The following is a 27469-nucleotide window of genomic DNA, read 5'->3' as shown; positions in this document are numbered from 1 at the left end:
TGTTTTGTGAAATAATGAAAGTCATTGTTTGAGCCAATTTTAGTCAGTCATCTACTATTTTCAGTGTAAAAATGCTAACTGATACAGTGTAAAGTCATGTAAGTATAATTCTGATATCTATGTATTCTTTGATTGTAGTTGCCAGAATGAACTCAAGTGGGAAAATGGCTCAGCAGGACCAGGCATACATAGCACAGACCACTTCTGTAGTTTCACTTGCCATTGACCTCTAGATAATTGTAAGTATTTATATTTGTATTAACCAGTGACATTTCTTTATACCTCGAGTTAGTGTTTTAGGCATAATCATGTGGATATTAAATTATAAAATTATTAACCTCATGGGGACCCATTTTTGCTGCAGTTTCCTTTCCTCTCTTAACTTTCTTTGGGTACCATCATTCCAGGGCCATCCTGAATGTGAGATTACTTCAGTCAGTGTAAGGAATGATGTAGACCTTTTGTTACATGAACATGGCCATATCCTTTGAACTGACATACTGTTTTCATAACAAAATGCTTAATTTAGATATCTTAAAGTTAACTTTCCTCCTTTTTTAAAAAAGTCTTAAGCACAGAATCATGCACTAGCAACTGTAGATTGAGAAGCCTGAAATACCTGAATTGGGATTAGTGTTGTGATACATGAAACAAAAAATAACTTGACATATATCTCAGATATATTTAATTTTTCTGCTGGATGACTATTAGACATAATTGATTAATGTAAATCACCAGCATTGCAATTTATAGGAGCCTTATAAAATAAATACAGTTGGATAATGATCACGTCTATAGGGAGTTCTTACCACCTTTGGGAAATCTTCCTCAATTAATTTCATTCCTGAATAAGACTCTTCATTTTGGCTCCTCCCTTTACACACTCTTACTGTTGTAGTTACTGACAGAATAGCATCCTCCTGTACTATGTGAGTAACTCTTAAGGTGGTTTAATCAAGACATTTCTTACTGGACCCATTAGCCTCCAAACCACGGGTGAAGACGATGGGGGTTTCAGTTAAGGGTGACAGTGTGTTTTCATGTATTTTATCAGTCATCTCAGCAAAGCAAACTGTGAGTGAGCTGCACAGATGGGGCATGGGACCTATTCAGAGAGACCCTTAGGAAAGTCCCCAGGTGAAACCTGGATCCTTGGCATTGCTGTGTAGTGATTTCTTATTTCTTTGTTAAATAGACTAATAGATTATGATCATCATTCTTAATCAAAGAACTAAACTCCTATTCCCTTTTCTAGTTAGGCTTCTATATGTTTTCAATGAGATAAAAAAGAAACATCTGCATAAAGCTTAAGAAATAATCTGCATCTGCTTAAAGCCTATTAATTGAGAACATTTGCTTGTCAGCACTTTTTATTAGGTATGTTTGTAGAGACTGGGAAGAAACTCTTCTTTTCCCTTCCATGTAAGGCCAAACAAATATGTGAAGGATGTCACTGTGTGTTTCCAATTTCTGTCCAAGTAAAACCTTTTTCAGGACTTGGTCTACTTTGTGGGAAACCTTCCTCAATTCAGTCCTTACAGAAACTCACCTGTAGGGGTGAAACATCTTTTCCTTCTCTGCTTCACTCTCTAATTGAGCATTGCCAGCTTTGGGTGATTAGATTTTTTTCACTTTTAGGCAGAATGGTGAAAGTGGTATGGATAATACTGAGATATTGTTTGGCAGGAAATCATTTGAAATCATTTGACAGGAAGTAAAAAGCATGTGAGTATCTTCTGGCATCCTGAAATACTCTCTCCATCTTGATATAAAGAATTAAAGTACAGTTAATGCTAGAGATGAGAGACATCTCTGATTTTGGAGTATACTGGAACAGGCAGTAAAAAATCTGTCTTTGATGACATTCATGAGGCCCACAACCTCAGATTAGTGTTGACTCACTAGCTCTTTTGGGAAATAAGAATGTGAATATTTGTGGAGGCCCAAAGGTTTATGTAGCTGCTGTGTTAGAATCTCTAAGTTTGACGGCTTTTTGTTGCATCCTACACAAAGTGAAATAATAAAGTCTTTTTGAAAATTTTCGTATGTCTGATTTGTATTAAGGAATGCCAAGAAAACTGCACAGACAAAGTGGTCACTAGGTCAGCCCCTCTGTCCTTTGAGAGAAACTTCTTCAAGTGCTGAAGACTTTCAAGTTCTGTGTTTGACTTCAGTAAGGGAGGTGAAATTCCAATGTAGTGACACATAAAGCCTCCTCTATTTCTGTAATGGATAACATTCATTTGCATATTTCAGAGCATTCTTACATATTTTACAAGTGTTTTTGGTCCAGTTTCTACTCTGTAACATAAGCCCCTTTTTAGAACAGATATTTGGTATCTGATTCTGTTGTATTCTTGCACATGAACAACACTAAAAAATGCAGGGATTCAGTAAATCCTGATAACTTGCCAGTTTTAACTAGTAGGTAAGATACTTCCTTAAAGGTTACAAAAAACTTTCACAATTAGCGGGAGTGGTCTTAAACTTTTTTTCTTAAGAAATACCTTTAGGGAAGGATGTCTAAACATTTTAGCTGTCTTGGTAGCATTCTTCCTATGATTTCCACTTCTTAAAAAAGGTAACACAGGAGTTTCTGTTATGGCTCAGTGGTTAACCAATCTGACTAGTATCCATGACTTGGGTTCAATCCCTGGCCTTACCCAGTGGGTTAAGGATCTGGTGTTGCCATGAGCTGTGGTGTAGGTCAAAGACGTGGCTTGGATCCCATATTGTTGTGGCTGTGGTGTAGGCCAGCAGCTGCGGTCCAATTCAACCCCTAGCCTGGGAACCTCTATATGCCACTGGTGCAGCCCTAAAGAGACTAAAGACAAAAACAGACAAATGAAAACATATAAAAAAGAAATTTAAAGAAAGGTAACCACACATAACTTAAGTACTTTAGCTACTACTGTCATCATCTAGTCTATTAAGCACATAATTGTCCAATATACATTTTCTTTTATACATCTCAGTGGACTCTATCTTACTTCCTGTTTTGTTTTTCAGGCTCTCTTTATTGTTAGTTTAGATGCCAATTTTCCTGCCCAGTCAAGTAAGATGTAATGTATAGCATGGAGACCAGGTCTTTGGGGCCTCAGGACTTCTCTTTCTCCTGGTTTCATTTGATCCATTATTTGCCTTGATCTCTAGATTCCACACCTGACGTACAATTATCATTTAATGGCAACAGTGAAGCCTATAGTCTCAAAGAGATTCAGGTACTCAAAACTGCAGCTGAAGGAAGAAGCAAATGTACCAAAATAGATATATCTGCCTTGGTTAATGAAGATCACAGAAGGAAATACTTTTTTCCCTGTCTGTGGAAGTACTTGGGTTTTTAGTACTGATGCTATTAATCAGTCTGTCCTAGAACAGAAACAGTTGCAAATATGTAATATAGAGTATCCATGGGATAGAAAACAAACCTTTAAGCCAGTGTTTTGTTTTTTTTTTTTCCCTCCGAAGTTGGAAAATGTTGCCAGCCTGTTTTTGATGTAATTGAAAATGTTTAGAAGCTTTCCTGGAAGCTGATTAATATATCAAAATCAAAAAAAGCAATTTTGAGTCTAATTTTGTTTGTTTACTGTGTAATACAGGATTCTTGGCTTTGAAATTTTGCCATGCAGGGTGAAAAATGACTGTCAGTGTGAAACAAAGTAGTCTATTGAAAAGAACATTGTGTCTAATAGAGAACAGCTGATACCAGGCCCTCTGTATGGTATCTGGAATTGCACTGTCTTAATTAGTCTGATTGATCCTTGTGGGTGAAGGAGAGAGTTCAGATTTGGCCAAGGGTGCGGGTGAGGGTTCTTATGCTGCACACACCTCTTGGTGCAGGAATCCCAGGGTAGGCAGTTGGTGGGGAGGCACTCTTGGTCCAAGCTGGAGGAACCAAGTTAGATTGGGACTTGATAAGCTGCACAAACTAGAGCAGGCTCACAAAGGTGGAAGTGCTATCATCAGGGAAGGATTAGGAGGGCTTGGAGTTTTACTATGCCCCAAGAAGCTTTTCCAAGGCCTTTATGATTTTCTCAACCTAAATGAATTGAAATAGTTACTTATATTTTAGTTCTCAGCTTTGGAAGAAGAGGCCATTTTTAAAGAAAACTTGCTTCGATAGAAAAAAAAAATTGAGTGAACTCTATCCCAAAGTTTCTGTATATTTGTTTAAAAGTTTAGTACTCAGGAGTTCCCATTATGGCTCAGAGGGTTACAAACCCAACTAGTATCCATGGAGATGCAGGTTCAATCCCTGGCTTCGTGCAATAGGTTAAGGATCTGGCATTGCTGTGAGCTGTGGTGTAGGTCTCAGATGCAGCTCGAATCTAGTGTTGCTGTGGCTGAGGTGTAGCTAGCAGCTGTAGCTCTGATTCAACCTCTAACCTGGGAAATTTCCATGTGCCACTAGCGCAGCCCAAAAAAGCAAAAAAAAAAAAAAAGTACTCAAAGAGAAAATGCCTTCCCCTAGAGTGATTTTATAAATTTGCTTTTCTGGGAAAATCCCAATTTCAAATATTTTCCTTATTTCAGTCTTTGTCTCAAACTCAAAATTTTGATTCTGATAGTATATCTGCTGACTGTTTCAAACCCAGAAGCAACACAAAAGTCTTTTAGGACCACAGGTCTTGGTTTGGAGTTCAGAAAATAATGTTACTGTAAGTAGGGGGTGATATAACAAAGAAACACAAAATCAACTAAAGTTCACACCGCTTTGGGTAGATACTAAAATATCTGGGCCAGGCTGTCATGTAGCCAGCCTCTGCTTGAATATCTCCTCTGATAGACTGGGGGTTCATAGCTCAGAAGACAGCTAATTGTTAATCAGTTTTATATCTCTTGCCAAACCTATTTCATCAGGATCAGCAGACTGTCTTCTGTTTGTTGGGATGGTCCTTCAGATGGGCAGGTGGCTACTTTATCCCCATGAGTCTCCTCTCCCAGGCCAAGCATCATGAAGCCCTTTAATCCTTTTGCTTATAATGAGATTTTCACTGTTCTAGGGGCCTTAACACTCTATTTTGGCTGTAGTTTTCCTGGTCGAGCTTCTGAAGAATAGAACTGAATCCCTTCTCCCTGTTGAAGGTCTTTGATAATACAGTTTAATATAATTTTAGTTCATTGGACAACTGCACCTTAATTTTGATTTGCACTGAGCTTGTGGTTAATGGATACCTCTTTGTCCCTTTCAAATTAATGGGTACCTCCCCTATTACTTTCTCCCCACACCATGTGCCTATGCATTTGATTCTTAAGATTGGTGTATGGTACTTTACCCTCTACCTAATATATATGTTATTTTAACTCTGACCTGCCATTCAAATGTGTCAAACTCTTGTAAAATCTTGATTTTTAAATCTAATGTACTGGCTTTCCTGCCAGCTGCAAATTTAAGTAGATTTCCTATGTAAGTGGTAGTATTGTGTTAATCATAATATTGTGAAAAAGCTTGCACTTTACAGTGAGACAATCTTGGTTTTTAATCCTAGCCTTCTATATCTGCTGTCTGATGTTGGCTTAAGTTTCCCCAAACCCAGTTTTCTCACACCAAAATGAAGATGATAATAATTTCTACCTCTTAGGTTTGTTGTGTGCATTCACAATAATTTAAGTACCTAGCACTGAGTAGGTACTTGGTAGTAATAATAATAGCAAATGTTGGTATTTGCTATTACTTGGTAGTAATAATAATAGCAAATATTTTGGTGACATGGACTCAGAATCAATTCTTGTATTTTCTTTCTCCTTATCTCAAAGTTAATATTTTAGATAGGGTTAAGGACAGAGCCTTAGAGCTTCTTGAGACCATTCCTTGGTTGGCATTCATTAATTAGACAAATATTATTGAGAAATAAATATTGATTGAACACAGGTCTGTTTCAGTACTATGTAGAGATTAGGGTTATAGAGGTTAAAAACAACAACAACAACAACAAAAAAAAAAACCCAGCAAAATCCCTGTCCTCATGGAGCTGACCTTTAAAAGGTCAGGGCTACTATATAATGTAGTGACATCATTCACATAGAGGTTTTGGGGTCTGCAAGAGGAGATAGATGTACATACAGACAGACATACACACATCTCATAGCATGTATAATACAATGTCAGACAGTGGTAAGAGCTAGAATACATAATGAGACATCAGCTAATTGCAAGAACTCTGTAGAACAATAAAATAAGGTACTCAGGATGTGATAGGGAGCAGATGCTATCTTAGATGATTAGAGAAGACCTCTCTAAGGTGGAGACATTGGGGAGAGTCCTGTTGGAGGAAGGCAGTGAGGTATGCAACTCTCTGGAGGGAAAAGTTCTAGCTAGAAGGCTATTGATTCATAAATTCAAGTGTTTTTGGTATGAATGATCAACTAGACATTTATTTTCTTAAAACAAGGTCTTACCCATAAGGTGCCAAGAATTTTAAGAGACTCAGTAAATATTCTTGCTCTACTTAATATAAACGACAGATTGGTCTGAGCTCGTTTGGGGGCTTTGGAGAGGCACGAGATTTGTATTCCCTTGTTCATATGAAGGCTTTTCTCTCTCTGAAGTTTCTCTCTGAGAAAATACACAGCTTCATGGAATGTAAGGCAAAGGGGACTCCAACAGACAGCCAGATCACCTGAATCAACTCTGGTCACCCATAGGGTTATAGGAGCCTTAGCTAGCTTACTCTCACATCCCTCATGGTGTGGATGGCATTCCCACTTTGACTAAAAAGTCAAAAAAAAAAAAAGTTTTTGACCCACTAAAAAGAAGCATGCAGCATGTTTATTAGTTTTCCCTGGTAAGTTTGTCCTGTTTTCTAGTGATTACTACTTCCTTTCCTAAGGGAACACAAATTGTCCATCTAATTATTTTAGAGTATTACCGTGTTTCAAATTCAGTCCTGTGTATCTGTACATTATGGAATACACCTTTTTTTCCACCTTGTGTTGAAAAATTGGAATACCATTGCCCCAGTACCTTTTCTGTTCTCTGTCATCCCTTAAAGATTACTGACAATGATGCTTAGATTACATCTGCGAAGTCTCTCCATACTCTGGGATGCAGTTTGTTTAGGCCAGGGGACTTGAACTCATTTAAAACAGCAAGATGGTCTCTTGCTATATCACCTTACTTATCTCATACTTCAATTCCTTCTAAACTACATTTATTCAACCGTCCTGAGTTTAAAGATTATTCTCCTTGATAAAGAAGGTGGAAATACAACAGCAGTTGAGATATATGACTTTCCCTTTGTTCTCTGTTAATGTTATATCATGTACCCCAAGCAGTGTGTGTTTCTTAGGTTCATCCTTTTTTACCATGATTGTAGCTGATAAGGGGTGTGTATGTTTCTGAGTCTGTGGATGAAAGGCTTAAGTATATTTCACATAAATGTTTTTCATTACAGTGCATTGAGGGATTAACTCCTCTTTCATGTTCTTTCTTTCTTTCTTTTTTTTTTTAAATCGTGTTCTTTCAGTGCAGTACTCCTGTGCACAGTTTCTCTTGTTTTAGCATGCACTTATGAGTGAAGGCTCTGGAACCACACAAATCTAAGGGCAAACCCTGACTGTTCTACTTCCTAGAGCAATGAAGCCATGGCCAGGCTATTTAACCTCTCTGAACCTGATTTGCCTCACCTGTAAAATAGAGGTAATAATGCTTACCTCCTAGGACTCAATGATTTAATACACATAACGGGCATAGGATAGTGTTTGGCACATAGTAGGTGCTTATCACCACCGCCATCACCACCACCGTCATTTCCAATGTATTCCTATCATCTTTCAAATATATTTTTAAAAGTCTGGCCTCATCAGAGAGCTTCCTGGTCAGCCACAGTTTGTCTTGTGGTTAGGGCTCATTATGTTCAATTTTTATATCTTGTATTTCTGTGTATACCATCACAGACAGTGAGAATTTATATAAATGATGATGTGGGGTTCTCTAAGACCATGAATCATCAAAGAAAGTTTAAATTACATTTAGCGTACTAATGGCATTAGCAAAATAAATGGATGAATGAATGAGTGAATGAATGAATGAATTTTCTTTTTAGGACTGCACCTGTGGCACATGGAAGTTCCTAGACTAGGGGTTGAATTGGAGCTGCAGCTGCCAGCCTATGCCATAGCCACAGCAATGCCAGATTTGAGCTGTGTCTGTGACCTACACCACAGCTCACAGCAACACCGGATTCTTAACCTACTGAGTGAAGTCAGGGATCGAACCCGCATCCTCATGGATACTAGTCAGGTTTGTAACCTGCTGAGCCACAATGGGAACTCTAAATGGATGAATTTTTTATAAAGACTGTCATTTGAGTCTGGTTTGAAATTTTAAAAAAGGACTTTCTTCCTAGTCAAGGAGTCTAGGTAACCAGTACACCTATTTACAAGCCTTTTGGTTTGAAATTTAAAAAAAGAACTTTCTTCCTAATCAGGGAGTCTAGGTAACCAGTACACCTATTTCCAAGCCTTCTGGCTTAGTCTGAATACTAAAGGAAAACTTATCTTGGTCCCAGATGAGGCCAAACAAATCCATAACACCTCATGGGAATCCTAAAATATTGTTTCATAACAGCATGAAATGGTAAACTTGGAATTGCCATGGGAATCCTGAGCTCTCAGACCTTTGGACCATGCTAGGGACTTGGGTGGAAGCTTTGATAGAATTTGATTAGTTGCCGTATGGAAGCACTTTGCATTCCCCTGCCTTTATGTTTTTGTGACGGATTTCCTTTGCATACCAGTCATCACGTTTCTGGCATTTTCTGATAGGAGAAAGAACTAAACCTACTTAACTCAGATTTTCTTTATTGGAGGTCTCCATTCTATAGGATACTGACGTGTTGGAAACTTAGAGAAGCAGCCCCTGCCTGAGTGGGGAGGGTTCTGTGGTAGTGTGGTGATGCCTGTGATGGGTGGGTAAATCTGCCTAATTGGGAAGTAGTATTAGCTCGTCCTTCTATGCCCAAACATCAAGCCAATTCTCAAGTCAGCTTTATCAGTAAGAATGATAAAGCTCAAGCTTTGATCTCTGTTTGTCTTCTTTGTCTTGTTTTTCAATATATTCTTAACTTGAGAGCTTGATATCTTATTGATCCTTTCATACCTCAAATGATGCAAACAGTAAGAGTAAAGGTAAGCAGTATTTATTACCTCCTTTCTTTACATGTAACCAAGATATGAACCAAGACTGTCTTTAAGCAGCCCATGCAAAAATGACCCAATTGACTTTTCCCTGGGAAGACCTACCCTTATTTCTACCTTTCATCAGGGTCATACAGACAAATAAATCTAGAAACGTGTGATGAAAAAGGAGCTGTTGGCAACACCTAGGCAGAGGGAAAACCTAGATTGAGCTGATTGGAAAATGACTTTCAGAGCCTAAGTGGGAGGCTCTTTTTTTAGAATAGGAGGTAATGGAGTGTCACTGTCCTGGGGAAAAGGGAAAGTTTGAGTACCATCAAGGTCAGAGGTCATGTAGAGGCACAAAAACTAACTTTGGAAGTTTCTTAATATTGTCTGTACAAAAATCCATGCAGTGCCTGGATACATTTTTAGTGTCCTCTTAACAAATGCATACCAAGCTTCATCCTTGCTGAGCTAGAGAGAGTTACAGAGTAGACTGGAGAGTAGAGGTAAAGCAAAAGGTGGCTTGGCTATACAGGAAATTGGATGGATGTGAAGAACCCAAGAAATAGGGCGGGTTTAAAAACTGGTTAATGAGCATAATTCAAGCAGGTTGACTAGAAGAGCAAACTATGGAAGGGCTATGCAGGACCTTCCGGGGTAGGAGGAAATGAGCAGAGGGGAAATTAAGAGTTATTCAAATGAAGAATCAAGCACTCTGGTGAACCGCAGAGTTAATTCTAGGAAAGCAGGAAGTTATTGAATATTCTTGAGGATTGGAATGAGATTGTTTCTCCGAGACGCCAGATACCAGACTTGGATCTGAATCCAAAATTCCTGAACTCTTTATTATTTTTTTTAATTTTTTTATTTTTAAAAGTACCCAAGGGGAAGTTCGATGTGCCTATTTTGATTTTGTTTGGTTTATTTATTTTTATTTTTTTATTTTTAAAAATTTTTTCCCACTGTACAGCATGGGGATCAAGTTATCCTTACATATATACATTTTTTCCCTCACCCTTTGTTCTGTTGCAATATGGTATCTAGACATACTTCTCAATGCTACTCAGGAGGATCTCCTTGTAAATCTATTCTAAGTTGTATCTGATAATCCCAAGCTCCCGATCCCCCCCACTCCTTCCCGCTCCTGTCTGGCAGCCTCAAGTCTGTTTTCCAAGTCCATGATTTTCTTTTCTATGGAGATGTTCATTTGTGCTGGATATTAGATTCCAGTTATAAGTGATATCATATGGTATTTGTCTTTGTCTTTCTGGCTCATTTCACTCAGTATGAGATTCTCTAGTTCCATCCATGTTGCTGCAACTGTCATTACGTCATTCTTTTTTATGGCTGAGTAGTATTCCATTGTGTATATATACCACACCTTCCGAATCCAATCATCTGTCGATGGACATTTGGGTTGTTTCCATGTCCTGGCTATTGTGAATAGTGCTGCAATGAACATGCGGGTGCATGTGTCTCTTTTAAGTAGAGTTTTGTCCAGATAGATGCCCAAGAGTGGGATTTCGGGGTCATATGAAAGTTCTATGTATAGATTTCTAAGGTATCTCCAAACTGTTCTCCACAGTGGCTGTACCAGTTTACATTCCCACCACCAGTGCAGGAGGGTTCCCTTTTCTCCACAACCCCTCCAGGACTTCTGAACTCTTTTTTGATCAATTGCTCTATGCCCATGACAGTGCTGTGAACTGGTTAAAAAAAAAAGCAGTGATCCAAAATGACCTAATTCTTGCGCTCATGGGGCTTACATTCTGGTGAGAGGTAGTGCCAGTTAAAAAGTTGCAAGTCCTCCATGGCACAGGGTGTCATGACATCACAGAAGCTGTAACTGATCCGGTAGCTGGGAGGTAGGTTAGGAAACTTTGGAGAAAGTTTCGTCTAAGCTGAAACCTGAGAAACAGGTCAGAGATAGGTAATCAAGGAAGAGCATTTAAGGCAAAATGTGTAGGAGAGAGCAATGCTTGGGGATGAGTGAGGAGGAGCTTCAGAGTTAGGCACTCAGAAAGCCGCAAGGGGGTCCACATCATTCTCCAGGTACTTTTTATAAATGGTCACTTTGCCTGAGGTTTGAGTCTGCAGAAAAATTTAAAATGGGCCTTGGCAAGGTCGCCAGGTGGAGAGTGTCCTTTGGTGTCTGTTCCTTGGGATAGAGCAATAAAAAGTGGCATTGATTGGGGCTGCAGGCAAGTAGAGTGGATGTTGTCAAGATTCTCTGGATGCTGAGGCAATGGGCAGAGGGACAGCATGCCACTAAGTCCAGAATAAAGAATTGTACTGCATAGGAAATTGAACCTTGTGCATGGCCAGAAAAAAAAAGACAATTTAGTTTTATATGTTACATTTTAATAATAGTCATTTGTAACTGCATAATGAAATTTGTGAACAAAAGTTCATTTCCAGAAGAATAATCTCTAACTGATATGCAATGCCTCAGTAGGATTTGTCCAGGTTTTAATTTTAGTTTGAATAAATAATGTAAGATACTAGGCTGGTGAGATAAAAGGAAATCTTTGTACTTTCATCTCTCCATGATGGAAATAATAACTACTTTATTTCAAAACAAGTTTCCAATTAGTTTCTGTGAAATATTATTATCCCCTTTTTCCAGATACTGTAGCTCATTTTGAAACTTAATTTTGATAATACATAAACATTTCTGAAACTTACTCTACAGGAATAACAGTTATATTTGGAGTTGAGCTGTAACTGTATTATTCGGATCTGCTCCAAATAATAGTAAGAATAATAAAAGAGAATAATAAAGTAATCTTGTTTCATGGCTATTCATGACCTGGCATGGACTTACATTTATCCTAGAGTATAGATCAAGGCCATTTCATCCAAAGTTGTTCAGTGGACTTTTTTTCTTCAAGAGTAGTTATGTTTCATTTGAGGCTATACATCATCTTCTCCCATTTAAAGAGGTGATATTTTTAAAATGATTAATGTACTCTTTTAAAAAACACAATTGAGCATTAACTGTTTACTAGACACTGGGCTGGGCACTGGGGTTTGTGTGGTGAATCAGGCAACTGTGACCTTTTTTTCTGAGGTGCTTACAGGTTAGAGGTACTTGAGGAATTCTTTTTTTTTTTTTTTTTTTTTTTTTGTCTTTTTGCCTTTTCGAGGGCCGCTTCCATGGCATATGAAGATTCCCAGGCTAGGGATCTAATCGGAGCTGTAGCCACCGGCCTACGCCAGAGCCACAGCAACAAGGGATCTGAGCTGCGTCTGCAACCTAGACCACAGGTCAAGGCAATGCCGGATCCTTAATCCACTGAGCGAGGCCAGGGATCGAACCCGCAACCTCATGGTTCCTAGTAGATTCATCAACCACTGCGCCAGGACGGGAACTCCAAGGTAGTTGAGGAATTCTGAGGGCACTTAGTGGGCAGAGATTTCCCCCTAGATCCTGCAGAAATAAAGACCACGCATTTCCTGTGTGGTTACTGGGCTAAGAACCTGAAAAGTATCCATGAGGATGCGGATTCGATCCCTGGCTTCATTCAGTGCGTTAAGGATCTGGTGTAGGTCACAGATGCTGCTCAGATCCAGCCTTAATGTGGTGTGGTGTAGGCCAGCGGCCACGGCTCCTCTTTGACCCCTAGCCTGGGAACTTCCATATGCTGAGAGTGTGGCCCTAAAAAGACCAAAAAATTAAATAAATAAATAAAGAGCACACATTTTAATTTATATTTTAAATCAGGACCTGACTATTATATGTGAATCATTCCAGGTGGATAAACTGAGGCACAGATTATTCAGGCTCAAATCATTTGTAATAACGTGATGATTTCAGTTAAGAGATTGGCCCCCTAATGAGTTCTTGTTAGGCCCCATGAGCTCACTTTTCTACAATTGCAGTGTACTGTTCGCTCTGTATTTCTTCCCTCAATGTAGAGAGGCAGGCTGGTGATGCTATTTTTCAGATGAAGAAAGCAAGGCAGGAAAAATTTACCCAAGGCCACTTAATCACTTTTATGGAGGAGCCAGAATCACAACTCCTACCCTTTGAGTTTCCAGGCTGTTGCCTAGCTACCGAACCTCCCTGCCTCTTCTACTGCACAGTAGCTGAGCAGGCACTTAATAATCATAATTGATGGTGCTGGCTAAAAGGGAGAGCTCAGAGTGATTCTGGGAGTTTGTTTTCACATACCAATGAATTTTATTCTTCCTGTGGTCAATAACCTCTACTCATTTGTTTTAGATAGCATTTCTGTCTTAGTCCACAATGTAGCTTTCTTATCTACATTGATGATTTCTTTTTTCTCTTTCTCAGCTATTCTTTCTGGGGGAATACAGTTGCTGTCTATAGGTATTACTATATTAAAAACAAAAACAACCCAATGTCTGCCCTAGGGCTTCCCAGAGAAGAGTCTCACTATAGCAGTTTAAAGAAACAGAATGCAATTAAGTAAAAGTTAAATTCTGCCAGAAAGTAACACTTCTGCTCCTTAAAGTATTAGCTTCATTAATTAATTATTTATGTAAAGAATATTTGAGCACCTATTTGTTCCAGGTACTAGTGGGAATGAAAAGATGAATTTGTATATGCTTTCAGTTATGATTTGTTGAATGCTTAGCATATGCCAAATCTATTCTGATGCTGGAGATTCTGTAATTTTCCTCATATTGCTTATAGTCTAGAGGGAGTCAGACAGTCTGAAATGATCCCACAAACAGATAATTGCAACTTTCATATATGTCTCAAAGGAGGAGTTCATGGAGCTGTGAGCACCCATTATTACCACAGTTTGGACAGTCGGGGAAGGCTTCCCAGAGAAAGTGACCCTAGAGTTGAGTTCTGATGAATCGGTAGAGGAAAGTGCACAAAGAGGGAAGGAAAGAGTGTTCCCAGTATAGGGAAAAACATGTTCAAAGGCCTTGTGATGGGCAGGAACACGTGGAGTCCAGGGTCTATAAGACGAGTGTGGTTTGAATGAAGTCAGGGGTGAGAAGGAGCTGGAAGTGGTAGGTAGAAACTAGACCATGCATGGTGTCTGGTACTTGTATTGTGCCTTGTTACAGCCTCTGTCTTGTTCCAGCCAAGGCTTTGAGGACCAGTGCCATACTCGTTCCCACTGATCTTGTGCTAACCTCATTCCAAGTGTGCCTGGAGCTTCTCTGGTCCCCGGGGCCTGAGGCTCTTGCAGGATGGCACTGTCAGTCACATGCGAGCACCTCAGAAGTTTCAAGTCAGCACCCATAGCGCAACTCTCATCCATTGGTAGGATGAGATAAAAGTCTTCCAGTAAATGTTCCTCCCCTTTGTCTCTGGTAGAAATACATTCCCCACAGTCTCTCAGAAGTTCCTGACGGTATTGATCATGGTTTGCTTACACCAGTGGTCAGATTGCTCATTCATGTTCTCCTTCTCTATTTCACTCACTTTCCTATATTCATAACTCCTGCTCCCTGGGGTCACTCTCCAGATGAAACCGGGCAGGTAAATCTTTGTGTCCTGTTGTTTGAGGGGAAGTCAGACAGTGACACCATGTTGAGGAGTTTGATGTTTTCTCTTTGTCTTAAAAGCAATTATTGAGTGTTTTAAACAGAATGGTGACATTAACACTTTAACATTTCAAAGAGATCATTTTGGGTTGCAGTGTGGAAAATAGTAGAGCAGTTAGTGGTTTGTACTAGTCCAAGTAAACATAGGATAGAATGGGAACGACAAACATTGGAAAGATATAGACAGATTTGAGAAATATTGAGGACCTCTAATTGACAGGACTTGGTGGCAGATTGGATATGGCAGGTGAGGGAGAAAGAGATATTAGAAATGATTCCTGAGTATCTGACTTTTTTAGCTAGATGGATGATGATGCTGTTCACTGAGCTGATGGAGTCTGGAATATCAGATGTACAGGAGGGAGTCTCTGTGAAGGTTCTTTATAATCCAAGTTACAGAAAACCCAATATAAGCTTGCTTAAACAAAAAGACAACTAGTTGACTAATAGCAGTGGGGAAAAAAAGGTAAACTGGCTATAAGAATAGCTTATTTAAGGGCCAAATAATATGACAAAGATCAGTCTCTCTTGGCTTTGCTTCTTTTGGTTACCTTTGGCCACTTAGGGAAGCAAGATGACTGCATGCTCATACCACCACGTACCGGAAGAAAGCTTTTCTCTCCAGGAGCCCTAGCTAAGGAAGGCATCCTGTCACTTATTTGCCCTGAATGGATTATATGCCCATGGTCCAAGAGACACCCTGCCCAGGGGCATGGGATATGTGGATTGGTTTATGTTAATTACTGTCTATCCCTGGAGCTGTGAATGAGGATGAGGTCAGTCTTGTGGAGATCAGATTGGCCAATAGTGGAAGGGGTGAAGTTCTTAAAGGAAATTAGGGCATCGTTGCTGTAAGAATATGGAAAGTGGGTGCTGAGAAGGTAACCAAAATTCTCATTACCAGGGAGAAAGTTCCTGAATTTTGTTTTGAAATATGTTTGAGGTGCTTTAAGACATTCAAGAGATGATGGATGCATGGGCTTAATCTCAGAGGGGAGTTCTGGGCTGGACACACCTTGGGAGTATTTATATAAAAGTTATCATAGAAACTAAGGAAGAAATGGATAAAATCAACTAAGGGGGAGGATTATACACTGAGAAGAGAGGAGAAGACCAAAGACCTAGTATTGAAGGATTCCAACATTGAATTGTAATTCTTCTAGGTAAGGGAGAATTGACCTAAAAATAGAAGAAGGAATAGCCAGAGAGCTAAGAAGAAATCCTGGAGGACTCATTTAATAAAGAATAAAATGTGACAATAATAGCTGCCTTCTTGGAATCCATAGTCCAGAAATCAGACTTGAGTTCAAAACTGATGGTAATTTCATTCCAACAAGTTAAGTGTAATGTTGGAGGTAGGAACCCTTAGCACACCCAGTGGGAGCACAAAGGAGAGAATGGCTGATTGTTCCTGGGGGTAGGAGGGATCATGTGAGAAATCTTGAAAGATGAACAAGATTTTTCCAGTTGGAAAAGGAAAATGCTACAGGTCCACATTGAATTTACATGGGAGATTGAGGAAAGAATCAGAACTAAGAGAGGGTAACCTAAAGAATGAGCACTTTAGGAAGCAGGCAAGGACCAAGTAAGGGTTTGTTGGCTAAGGGAGAAAAGCTGAAGGTATCATATAGGTTATGTTTATGGATGGCTGTTTATCTTACGGCTTGAGTGTATCACTTCAGCACTTAAAAAAGCAACTTGACTGGCCTTTATCCTGGATTGACCAGTTGGTTGATATATTCTGTGTGTGTGTTGCATTAGAAAGACAGACTCTAAGTTTTTTTTATAAGGTTGATATTGACTTGTTTTCTCTTACTTCCAAAGTGAGGACGGGAAGAACAATGGTTACATTTCAATACAAGTGATTTAAGGTAGACTTTTAGGAAGTTTTCTTATCAGTGCCATTTATTTTACATGTCTGCATCAGCTTTCCACTTGATAGGCTTAGTCGATGATAAAAGTCAAAGAAAGGGAGACTGTACAACTAACAAGAAAAACCAACAACTGAAATAACTAAAATCTTTTGGGAAAGTACATCTGGAGCAGTCACCACATTTCCAAATAGCCAGGGACCTGTTCCCAGAAGACTTATGATTTAGGGAGCTGGGTCTTAGGATAGGGCATGCTTCCCATGCATTCCTGGTAGAGGATAGCTGTGATAGGCAGATAAAAATGGCCTCTCAGGAGTTCCCATTGTGGCTCACTGGTAACCAACCTGACTAGTATCCATGAGGACACAAGTTCCATCCCCGGCCTTACTCAGTGGGTTAAGGATCCAGCATTGTTTTGAGCTGCGGTGTAGGCAGGCAGCTGCAGCTACAGCTCCGATTCAGACTCCCAGCCTGGGAACTTCCATGTGCCGCCAATGCGGCCCTACAAAGACAAAGAAAAAAAAAAAAATGCCGTCTCAAAAATGTCCACATCCTAATTCTTGGAACCTATAACTATATTACATTACATGGCAAGGAAGTATTTAGGTTGTAGATGAAATTGAAGTTGTTAATCAACTGACTTTAAGATAGGGAACTCATTTTGGATTATCCTAGCAGGCTTCATTTGCATTTTTTTTTTTTTTTTGTCTTTTTAGGGCCATACCTGCAGTGTATGGAAGTTCTCAGGTTAGGGGTTGAATTGGAGCTGTAGCCACTGGCCTACACCACAGCCACAGCAATGCAGGATCCAAGCTGCATCTGCAACCTATACCACAGCTCACAGCATCACTGGATCCTTAACCCACTGAGCAAGGCCAGGGATCAAACCCACGTCCTCATGAATACTAGTTGGGTTCGTACCACTGAGCCATGACTAACTCCACGGGTTTTATTTTAAATCATAGGGCTACTTTAAAGTGGAGGAAGAAGACAGAAGAGGGAGTTAGAGAAAGATTTGAAGATGCTATGATGCTTATTTTGAAGGTGGGGGTTGGGGCCATGAATCAAGGAATGCAGGTATCCTCTGGAAGCTGGAAAAGTCAGGGAAGCAGATTCTCTCCTAGAGGCTCCAGAAAGGAAGGCTGCAGCTCTGCAGACACCTTGGTTGTTTTGTACCAGCAGTCATTTTGGACTTGGGACCTGCATAACTATAAGATCATAAATTTGTGTTGTTTTAAGCCACTAAATTTGTGGTTATATGTTATAGAAGTACGGGAAATGAAATGGTGACCGAGATGGTTTAATGAATGGTAGGCAGTCAGTTTTCTTCTGAGATAGACAAGTGAGGTGGAAGTAGGGGAGGCTTCAGACTCAAGATTGTATTACTACCTTTCTTTTATTAATTTTTTTTGTCTTTTTGCTTTTTCTTGAGCCACTCCTGCAGCATATGGAGGTTCCCAGGCTAGGGGTCTAATCAGAGCTGTAGCCACCAACCCACACCAGAGCCACAGCAAAGTGGGATCTGAGCTGCGTCTTCGACCCACACCACAGCTCACAGCAACGCCAGATCCTTAACCCATTGAGCAAGGCCAGGGATCGAACGCGCGACCTCATGGTTCCTAGTCGGATTCGTCAACCACTGTGTCATGATGGAAGCTCCCAATTTTTAAAATTTTTAATTTTGGGTTGATTTTAGACTTTTAGAAAAGTTGCAAAAATAATACAAAAATTCCTGTGTATCTTTCAACTTAAGTCTCCTAAATGTTAACATTTTAACACATTTGTTTTATCATGAATATAGTAAATATTTCCTCTATGGTTTTATTCTTTGTATGCATTTATAGTATATATGTGGGTTTATATGTAATATATTTATGTTATTTTCTTCTTGAATTGCTTGAGAGTAAATTGCAGATATGATGTCCCTGTTCCTCAAATACTTCATTGTGTGATTCCTAAAAAACATAGCCACATACAATGGACAATATCAGGAAGTTAACACTATTAACCAATCTCAAAGCCTATTTAAGTCTTGCCAGTTACCACATTAATGTCCTTTATAACAAAGAGAATATTTTTTTTTCTGAGCAAGGATCTAACTCAGGATTGCTTATTGCTTTTTTTTTTGGGCCCCACAAAGGAGGTTCCCAGGCTAGGGGTCGAATCAGAGCTGTAGCTGCCATACCACACCACAGCCACAGCAAGGCCAGATCCAAGCAATGTCTGCGATCTACACCACAGCTCATGGCAACGCTGGATCCTTAACCCACTACGTGAGGCCAGGGATCGAACTTGTGTCCTCGTGGATACTAGTCAGATCTGTTTTCTGCTGCACCACCACAGGAACTCCTCATATTGCATTTGAATCTCATGTATCACTTGTCTCCTTTAATCTGGAACAGTAATTCAACCTGTGTCTTTTTTTTTTTTTTTTAAGGCAGGAAATAGATTTATCAAGATAGGATGCTTGTGAGAGATGCAGGCAGGCAAGGAGGCTCTCCTGCCTTTGTCTTTCATAATCTCTGCATTTTTGTAGAGTACAGGCCAGTCATTTTGTAGATTGTCCCTCAGTTTGGTTTAATGTAATGCTTCTCTTTGTTCAGGATGCAGATTATTAATTTTTTGGCAAGAATACAAGAAATGGTACTGTTTTTCTCTTTTGTGCATTGTATCAGGAGGTACTTGGTTAAGATAATGTTTGCCAGGTTACTTCACTGGAAAGTTAATATCATTCTCTTTATATTTAATAGTGTCTTGTGGGGAGATATTTTGAGACAATATAAGAATCTTATTTCTCATAACAATTACAGTTACTAATTTTAGCATCCATGATTCTTGCATGGAACAGATAATTCTACAGTGTTTGCCATTTAATGATTTTCTAATTGTTTAAAATTTAAATTTATGTTTCTAAGAGGTAAGAATTTAAAAAATATAACCCCATTATCTTTATCTTGCCTAAAAACAAATTAACATAATTCCTTAATTGTACCAATTATCTTATAATTTTAAAAAGATTTTATTTTGAGATAATTTTAGATTTATAGAAGAATTTCGAAAGCAGTGTAGAGGGTTACTGTATACTAGTGATTGTGTGTTAAGTATATAGATCATATTGGGAAAAACTGACATCTTAATAACACTGCCTTACAATCCACGAATATAATTATTTGGTTCTTTTTTGGTTGCTTTCTTCACTGTTTTTATAGATTTTACTATAGATCTTACACATGTATGAAACTAATTTCGTTTTTGGAGTACTGTTGCAAATAATATTTAAAAAAATTGAATTCTGTTTTGTTATGGCCAGTATGTAGAAAAACGGACTCTATTATCCTGTAAACTTTGCCAAACTCACATACTAGTTCTAAGAGTTATTTTTTGGTGTATATTTTGGATTTTTTTATGTAGACAGTCATGTCATCTGTGAATGAAGACCACTTTCGTTTTTCCTCTCCAATCTGTAAGCCTTTTATTTCCTCTTTTAAACTTTTAAAAACCGAGATACAGTTGATATATAATATTGTAACAGTTACAGGTGTTCAATAATTTTTGAAGGTTATATTCCATTTATAGTTATAAAATAATATGGTTATATTCCCTGTGTTGTATAGCATACACTTATAGCTTCTTTATTTTGTGCAAAGTAGTTTGTACCTCTTAGTCCCCTCCCCCAATCTTGTCCCTCTTCCCTCAGTCTCCTCAATGGTAACCACAGTTTTTTTTTTTTTTTTTTTTTTGTCTTTTTGCTATTTCTTAGGCCGCTCCCGCGGCATATGGAGATTCCCAGGCTGGGGGTCTGATCGGAGCAGTAGCCATCCGCCTACGCCAGAGCCACAGCAACGCGGGATCTGAGCCGCGTCTACAACCTACACCACAGCTCACGGCAATGCCGGATTATTAACCCACTGAGCAAGGGCAGGGACTGAACCTGCAACCTCATGGTTCCTAGTCGGATTCGTTAACCACTGCGCCACGACGGGAACTCCGACAGTTTGTTCTTTATATCTATGAGTCTATTTCTTTTTTGCTATATTCACTAGTTTGTTTTATTCTTTAGATTCCACATATAACTGATAACATATGGTATTTTATATTTCTCTATCTGACTTACATCACTTAGCATAACACCCTCCAACCTCATCCACATTGTGACATGTGCATTATTTCCTTCTTTTTGATGGCTGAGTAGTATTCCATTGTGTGTGTGTGTGTGCATGCGCGCACGTGTGTGTGTGTGTGTGTGTGTGTGTGTGTGTTTACATCTTAACTGTTCTTCTGTTGATAGACACTTAGGCTGCTTCCACATCTTGGCAACTGTAAATAAGGCTGCTCTGAACATTGGGGTGCATATATCTTTTAGAATTAGTGTTTTTATTTTTTTTTTAATATATACTAAAGAGTAGAATTTCTGGGTTATATAGTAGTTCTAGTTTTAATTTTTTGAGAAACCTTTATACTGTTTTCCAGAGTGATATGACCAATTTACATTTCTACCATCGGTGTGTGAGGGTTTCCTTTTCTCCACATCCTCACCAACATTTGTTATTTGTGGTCTTTTTAATGATAGCCATTTTGGCAGGTGTGAGGTGATTGGCATTTCCCTGATGATTAGTCCTTGTGAGCATCTTTTCCTGTGCCTGTTGGCTGTATGCTTGTCTTTTTAGGTAAAATGCCTATTCAGATCTTTTGCCTATTTTTTAATTGAGTAGTGTTTTTTTGATGTTGACCTGTTTATATATTTTGGATATTAGCCCTGTATCTGTCATATCATTAGAGAGTATCTTCTCTCATTTAGTAGGTTGTCTTTTCATTTTTTTTTTTTTTTTGTCTTTTTTGCTATTTCTTTGGGCCGCTCCCGCGGCATATGGAGGTTCCCAGGCTAGGGGTCGAATCGGAGCTGTAGCCACTGGCCTACGCCAGAGCCACAGCAACGCGGGATCCGAGCCGCGTCTGCAACCTACACCACAGCTCACGGCAACGCCGGATCGTTAACCCACTGAGCAAGGGCAGGGACCGAACCCACAACCTCATGGTTCCTAGTCGGATTCGTTAACCACTGTGCCACGATGGGAACTCCTGTCTTTTCATTTTGATGATGGTTTTCTTTGCTGTGCAAAAGCTTTTAATTCTAATTAGGTCCCATTTGTTTATTTTTGCTTTTATTTCCTTGTTGTAGGAGACAGGTCCAAAAAACATATTGCTCTGATTTATGTCAAATAGTGTTCTGCTATGTTTTCTTCTAGGACTTTTATGGTTTCTGGTCTTACATTTAGGTCTTTAATCCATCTTTTGAGTTTATTTATGTATATGATATTAGAGAATGTTTCTTTTACATAGAGCTTACCAGTTTGCCCAGTACTACTTATTGAAGAGACTGTCTTTTCTCCATTGTATATTCTTGCCTCCTTTGTAATAGATTAATTGACCATAAGTATATGAGTTTATTTCTGGGCTCTCTCTTCTGTTTCATTGGTTTATGTGCCTGATTTTGTTCCAGTACCACTCTGTTTTGATTACTGTAGCTTTGTAGTATAGTCTGAAGTTGGAGAGCAGCTCTGTTCTTTCTCAAGATTGTTTTGGCTATTCAGAGTCTTTTCTGTTTTCATATCAATTTTAAAATTATTTGTTTTAGTTCTGTGTAAAATGACCTTGGAATTTTTATGTAGCTAATTATGTCATCTGTGAATGGAGAACATTTTCTTTCTTCCTCTCCAATCTGTAAACCTTTGATTGCCTTTTATCGTTTTATTGTATTTGGTAGAATGTATGCAATATGATGCATTCAGTATGATGTTGAATAGAAGTGGTGACAGAGGACATCCCCGGCTTGTTCCTAATGGTAGAGCATTCAGCCTTTTACCATTAGTTATGATGTTATTTTTTTCTCTTAGCATTGTGCATTACAATATTGATTTTCTATTTATTTTGTCCAATATTTAAAAACTTTGTTATTATACTTGATTGATTGACTTTCAAATCAGCATTCCCGGAATAAATTTCATTTGGTTGTGAGATATGGTTTTTATATAAAGTGTGATTCAAATTGTTAATGCTATGTGAACCATTTTAGCTGAACTCTTCTCACCGGTTTCCATCCAATGGCATCTGCCCCAGGTAAATGTGTGGTCACATCTCTTCTCTCCCTGTAGGTGTCTACCTCTTCTTGAATTTTGGACCAGTTTGTTGCCTTGAGACCTCATTTCTCTAATGGGTTTGAAGAGAGTCATGAATTTGCATTTTCTGACTTTTTGTTGTTTTTGCTGTTGTAAGGGTGAGAGCAATGTTTTGTCCAGCTCTCTATATCCTTGAGTGGAAACTAGAACCTTCACAACTTTTTTCTCCACAATTATTTGTTTGAGTCAGAATCCAAATCAGATTCATACAACCTAATGTTGATATGTCCCTTAAGTGTCTTTTGATCTGTGTTTTCTTTTTTTCCCTTCTTTTGCTTTCCCTTGCTATTTTTTTTCTGTTATGTTGTCAAAGACACTGGGGCTGTCTATTGTATAGAGTTTCCCACAGTCTGAATTTTGCTAATTTCATCTCTTTTTTAAATTTTTTTATTTTCCCACTGTACAGCAAGGGGGTCAGGTTATCCTTACATTGCAATTACAGTTTTTCCCCCACTCTTTCTTCTGTTGCAACATGAGTATCTAGACATAGTTCTCAATGCTATTCAGCAGGATCTCCTTGTAAATCTATTCTAGGTTGTGTCTGATAAGCCCAAGCTCCTGATCCCTCCCACTCCCTCCCCCTCCCATCAGGCAACCACAAGTCTCTTCTCCAGTCCATGTTTTTCTTTTCTGAGGAGATGTTCATTTGTGCTGGATATTAGATTCCAGTTATAAGTGATATCATATGGTATTTGCCTTTGTCTTTCTGGCTCATTTCACTCAGGATGAGATTCTCTAGTTCCATCCATGTTGCTGCAAATGGCATTATGTCATCCTTTTTTTATGGCTGAGTAAAACTTTAATCAAAGAAATCAAAGAAGATGTAAAGAAATGGAAAGATATTCCATGTTCCTGGATTGGGAAAATCAATATTGTAAAAATGGCCATACTACCCAAAGCAATCTACAGATTCAATGCAATCCCTATCAAATTACCCAGGACATTTTTCACAGAACTAGAACAAACAACCCAAACATTTATATGGAACCACAAAAGACCCAGAATCGCCAAAGCAATTCTGAGAAACAAAAACCAAGCAGGAGGCATAACTCTCCCAGACTTCAAGAAATACTACAAAGCCACAGTCATCAAAACAGTGTGGTACTGGTACCAAAACAGACAGACAGACCAATGGAACAGAATAGAGAATCCGGAAATAAACCCTGACACCTATGGTCAATTAATCTTTGACAAGGGAGGCAAGAACATCAAATGGGAAAAAGAATGTCTATTCAGCAAGCATTGCTGGGAAACCTGGACAGCTGCATGCAAAGCAATGAAACTAGAACACACCCTCACACCATGCACAAAAATAAACTCCAAATGGCTGAAAGACTTAAATATACGACAGGACACCATCAAACTCCTAGAAGAAAACATAGGCAAAACACTCTCTGACATCAACATCATGAATATTTTCTCAGGTCAGTCTCCCAAAGCAATAGAAACTAGAGCAAAAATAAACCCATGGGACCTCATCAAACTGAAAAGCTTTTGCACAGCAAAGGAAACCCAAAAGAAAACAAAAAGACAACTTTCAGAATGGGAGAAAATAGTTTCAAATGATGCAACCGACAAGGGCTTAAACTCTAGAATATATAAACAACTTATACAACTCAACAGCAAAAAAACCAATCAATCAATGGAAAAATGGGCAAAAGACCTGAATAGACATTTCTCCAAAGAAGATATACAGGTGGCCAACAAACACATGAAAAAATGCCCAACATTGCAGATTATAAGAGAAATGCAAATCAAAACTACCATGAGATACCACCTCACACCAGTCAGAATGGCCATCATTAATAAATCGACAAATAACAAGTGCTGGAGGGGCTGTGGAGAAAAGGGAACCCTCCTGCACTGCTGGTGGGAATGAAAACTGGTACAGCCACTATGGAGAACAGTTTGGAGATACCTTAGAAATCTATACATAGAACTTCCATATGACCCTGCAATCCCTCTCTTGGGCATCTATCCGGACAAAGCTCTACTTAAAAGAGACACATGCACCCGCATGTTCATTGCAGCCCTATTCACAATAGCCAGGAGATGGAAACAATCCAAATGTCCATCAACAGATGATTGGAATCGGAAGATGTGGTATAATTTCATCTCTTTAGTGTGGTTTAATGTGGTGCTCTGTCCCCTCTTTCCTGCAAACTGGTGGTTAGATCTTGAGACTTTATCAGAATCAGATTTACTTTTCCTTGATAATTCCTAGATATTAGATATTTCTTTTTTTGTGTGATGTTATTAGCTATTGCTGTTCAGTGCCCATCTCTATTACTTCATTAGGACCTTTTAAAAACCTTTCTTTTACTGTAATTAACATTACAATAAAAATCGGCAATGAAAATTCTGTAATGAAGATGGAGAAAATGAGGCTCAGAGAGGTTAAGTGACTTTCCTAAGGCAGTACAGCCAGTTAGTAAAAGTTGTAGCCAGGCCTGGGGCCAGTGTCTAATAAATGCAAGTCATATTTTATAGCCTATTGCCTCTCTAGACTTTGCGTTATTAAGCAACTGTAAGATCAGTGTTCCATCCCTAGGCACACGAGACATTTTCATCTCTTTTTAGGAAGACCGAATTCTTCCTAAAGGATCAGATCATAGAGGCATTGGACCATACCAAATGATTATTCAGAAAAATTTCCCCCTCAAGTTCTGAGTTATAGTCATTTTCATGGATACAATTAAAACATTTTATGCTAATTATAGTGACCAGAATGATAACTAAACTCAACGCAGAATCCTGAGCACATTTGGGTTTCTGCTTGCTTCTCCAGTGCTACAGAAGAGAAGACAACAACACAAAAAGATGTAGATTAAGTACTGTAAAGCAGTTTTTTTTTTTTAAATATACTGTAGTCAACACTTACTGCTAAAATTTTTCTTCAGCTTGGAGACAGAAAGAAAGAGAGAGGGAGAGGGAGGGAAGAACTGGGGGCAGAGAGGAAAGAGAGAGAATGTTTCAGTTGGTTTTAATTTACCACCTAAATTTTTCATGAGTTTGTATCTAAGGTGATATAGTATCTCTCTTAGGGGGCAAGAAATTCCTTGAATTATTGGTTAGAGTTTTGCCGAGACAACTGAAGGAAAAGACATTTTTAACTCTATAAAAATAAATTTATCATGTTTAGATCAGCCAAGGACAGACATCTATCTTGACCTGAGCATTCACTTTTCACCCAAAAGGATGTACTCAGATACTCATTCTGTATCATCCAATGCTTGACTAATGGTCCTAAGCTTGATTTACAAAAGGGGGCTTGGGTGTCCCACCCTGCAAGTGTTTTCTGAAATCTCAACAACGTATTAAACCTGTAATAATGAAGATTGTTATTGAAACAAGTTTCAACCTATTTCATATTCAATTTATGAAATAATGAAGAATGAACTTGGCCTTACCTTTTAACCAGCAGAACCAGGGTTCTGGGAATTTGCAAACAGAGGAAGGTCTCTACCCCCATTGCTGCCTTACATGTGTACTTAGAAACTCTTAGCTGTGAATGAACCTTTTGCCCTGGATAGAATTTTTCATTCTGTGTTGGGTCAAATGGAGGAACTGGAATCCTCTTGGACACAGGAGAAAAAGGACAGAAATCTAAACGACTTATCCAACTTTGGAAACTCTGTTAAGGATCTAGAACAAGGACCAAGGTGAATAGATGTAAATCAGGAATTACATTTAGATCCCTAGAACCCTTAGAATATTAAGGTGTTGTGGAGTTGTATTAACTCATTGTGGTGAGGTGACTTACCTAAATCCCCAAATTTCCCCTGGCTAAGCAGATTTTGGAACTTTATTCTCTTGAGCTATTCTGTAAACTTCGTTTCCCCTGGCATCTGAGTTCAGAAGAGCTGGGCAAGGGTCTGGCTCTACTCTTACCTGCATCTATGATTTTGGGTAGATCACGGATTGTCACTGAAACTCATTTTCCTCATCTGAAAAATGTGAACAATGATGCCTTTTCAGGAAGTAGTGGATTAAATGGGATAATGTATTTTGAATCCCTTTATAAACTGTAAAGCACACAGAGAAGTATTAGAGCTGAAGAATCAAACTGAATTTGATTAGACCACTGACATTCCCTAGGAACTTTCACAATAGACTTAGAGTTGCCTTCTTCCTAAAAACCTTGGGTGTGAATTGAAGTCCATTAATACCTTATGCAATGAGCCGTGGTGAGATGGCCAGTCACAACTTTAGTAAGATCATCTAGAAGGGCCCGTTTATGCTCTGGAAGGAACCTGACTCTTGAGATGTGTTGAAGGACTTTGTGGGCATCCTTAACATCTTTCTGGTGTGAAAAAAAAAATACATGTAATAGATTTCCCTAATGTCTATGAGGCTGTTAACCACGGATCTTTGGAAAGAGTTATCTTCACATTTAGAAATACTTTATCATTGTGGATAATGGGATGATGTGGTGAAAAAGGGTTCTTGGCTACTGATGATTCTGAAAAGCCTTCAGACTGAATAATGTATGGTGAATTAGATATAATGGTAGCAGAGAAATAACTCATTCACTACGAGGTCCACTTAGTTATTTAATCACTTTTACTGTCATACAGATACATACTACTATGCAAAGTGGTGAAAAGTTAGTAATGGCATAAGATGCAGTTGTATAATGACAGCCTAGGAAGTATTGTAAAGGGAGAGCTTAATTCTGGACAGTTCCACGATTGAGTCAAGACTCCTCTTGGAATGTACGTGAGGAGCAAAGATCGGAATCCTCACTTTGTCCCTGCATTATTGTACATT

At 38.8% G+C, this 27469-nt stretch overlaps 1 long non-coding RNA gene across 1 annotated transcript in view; it reads left to right on the top strand.

Moving 5' to 3' along the window:
* The window catches only part of LOC102166616, a 395732-nt gene that overhangs the window by 16050 nt on the left and 352213 nt on the right, over window positions 1-27469 (top strand). The window contains exon 2 of the long non-coding RNA XR_002345296.1: window positions 139-239. This is a non-coding gene — a long non-coding RNA (uncharacterized LOC102166616). The remainder of the gene's footprint in view (window positions 1-138; window positions 240-27469) is intronic.

The sequence above is a fragment of the Sus scrofa genome, chromosome 6 (assembly GCF_000003025.6).
Source record: "Sus scrofa isolate TJ Tabasco breed Duroc chromosome 6, Sscrofa11.1, whole genome shotgun sequence".
In the NCBI taxonomy this organism is placed as follows: Eukaryota; Metazoa; Chordata; class Mammalia; order Artiodactyla; family Suidae; genus Sus; species Sus scrofa.
The sequence above is the reverse complement of the archived record's forward strand: the minus strand, read 5'-3'. Positions and strand labels throughout refer to the sequence as shown.